We start from the raw sequence: 2,660 nt of genomic DNA, 5'->3' as shown, positions 1-2,660 counted from the left end.
AAAATTTTGGTGAAAAACAACATCCTAAATGAACTTGATTTTTCTGATCTAACAGACTGTGTTGAATGCTTTAAGGGAAAAATAACTAATACTAGAAAGAAGACTGCATATAGAAGCCAAAATTTATTAGAACTCATACACACTGATATATGTGGACCATTTAGGCATCAAACTATCTGTGGGAATGTGTATTTTATCACATTCATTGATGACTTTTCTAGATACAGTTATATTTATCTACTTTCAGAAAAGGCACAAGTATTGAAAGCCTTTCAAATCTTTAAGTCTGAGGTAGAAAATCAACTAGAAAAGAAAATCAAAACAGTAAGGTCAGATAGAGGGGGAGAGTTCTATGGAAAGTACACTGAATCCGGCCAACAAAAGGGTCCATTTGCCTTGTTTTTGCAAGACAATGGAATTAAAGCTCAATACACAACACCCTATAATCCACAACAGAATGGTGTTGCAGAGAGAAAGAATAGGACTCTTTTGAACATGGTTAGATGCATGATGTGTACAACTGGTTTGCCTAAATTTCTGTGGGGAGAGGCTTTAAAAACTGCAAATTATATTTGCAATAGGACACCTAGCAAAGCCATAGAAAATACTGCTTTTGAGCTTTGGTGTGGCAGGAAACCTAGTCTTCATCACTGTCATGTTTGGGGATGTCATGCAGAAGCTAGGATTTATAATCCAAGCTTGAATAAACTTGACCCCAAAACTGTTAGTTGCTATTTTATAGGTTATCCAGATAAATCTAAAGGCTATAAATTATATTCTGCTCATCATTCACCTAGAATTTTTGAAACACATCAAGTAAAGTTTCTAAGTGAAAAGGTTCACAATACAAACCTTGAGGATTTAACCTCAGATTTTGAGGAAATTGTGTCAGATGAGAATATAAGTGTAGCATTGCCTTTAGAACAAGATGTAACTGATCATGTCACTGGTCACGTAACTGACCATGTCACTGACCAAGTAACTGTCCCTGGTCGAGTAACTGACCAAGTCACTGACCATGTCACTGACCAAGTCACTGCCCATGTAACTGACCAAGTAACTGTGCCTGGTCAAGTCACTGCCCATGTAACTGACCAAGTAACTGTGCCTGGTCAAGTCACTGCCCATGTAACTGACCAAGTAACTGTGCCTGGTCATGTCACTGACCATGTCACTGCCCATGTCACTGACCATGTAACTACCCAAGTAACTGTACCTGGTCAAGTCACTGCCCATGTCACTGACCATGTCACTGCCCATGTCACTGACCAAGTAACTGACCACGTAACTGGCCATGTAATTGAACCTCAGAATCCTCCAGTGGCTCTGCCTAGAAGATCACAGAGAGCAAGAAAACCAACTTATGGGGGGGAAGAGAGTGACTACATTGTTTATCTGCAAGAAGCAGAAATTGAAATGGACTGTGCAGAGGACAATGATCCAACTACATTTAATCAGGCCATTGAAAGTAGTGAATCTCATCAATGGCAGCAAGCAATGGAAGCAGAAATTAATTCCATGAGTCAAAATGCAGTTTGGGAATTAGTTGAACCTGACCCCAACCAGAAGCCTATAGGTTGTAAATGGGTTTTCAAAACCAAAAGAGATGCAAATGGCAATGTAGAGAGACATAAAGCAAGATTAGTTGCCAAGGGTTTTACACAGAAGGAGGGCATTGACTTTACTGAGACTTTTTCTCCAGTTTCTACAAAAGACTCGTTTAGGATAATCATGGCTTTAGTGGCTCATTTTGATATGGAGCTGCACCAGATGGATGTTAAAACAGCTTTCTTGAATGGCGAACTAGATGAAGTGATTTATATGAGACAGCCAGAAGGGTTTGTACAAGCTGGAAGTGAAAACTTAGTGTGTAAGTTAAGAAAATCAATTTATGGCCTAAAACAAGCTTCTAGACAGTGGTACAAGAAATTTGATTCTGTGATTTCTACTTTTGGATTTACAGAAAATCTTGTTGATGAGTGTGTTTATTTGAAGACTGTTGGGAACAATTTTATTTTTCTGGTACTCTATGTGGATGATATACTTTTGGCTAGCAGTAACATTAAATTGCTTAAAGATACTAAGAGTTTTCTGTCAATGAATTTTGACATGAAAGACTTAGGAGAAGCATCCTATGTACTAGGTATTGAGATTAAAGAGATAGGGCACAGAGACTACTTGGTTTGTCTCAACACAATTATATTACCAAAGTTTTAAAGAGGTTTGGTATGGAGAAGTGTGCAGCTGGAGAAGTTCCCATATCCAAAGGAGATAAGTTAACCAAGAAGCAAAGTCCCAATAGTAATGTTGAAAAGGAAAATATGGAGTCAAAGCCTTATGCCAGACTTGTAGGAAGTCTCATGTATGCGCAAGTCTGCACTAGGCCAGACTTGTCTTTTGCAGTAGGGATTTTGTCAAGATTCCAATCTAATCCAGGCCATGAACATTGGGTAGCTGGGAAGAAAGTGTTGAGATACCTGCAGAGAACTAAAAGCCATATGCTAGTTTATAGGCAAGTGGAGGATCTGAAACTCATAGGATTCTCAGACTCGGATTTTGCAGGGAATTATCCAGACTCCAAGAAGTCGACTTGTGGATATGTGTTCATGCTTGCAGGAGGTGCTATTGCTTGGAAAACCATGAAACAAACACTTGTTTCA

The sequence above is a fragment of the Rosa chinensis genome, chromosome 1 (genome assembly GCF_002994745.2).
Source record: "Rosa chinensis cultivar Old Blush chromosome 1, RchiOBHm-V2, whole genome shotgun sequence".
Classification (NCBI taxonomy): Eukaryota; Viridiplantae; Streptophyta; class Magnoliopsida; order Rosales; family Rosaceae; genus Rosa; species Rosa chinensis.
The sequence above is the reverse complement of the archived record's forward strand: the minus strand, read 5'-3'. Positions refer to the sequence as shown.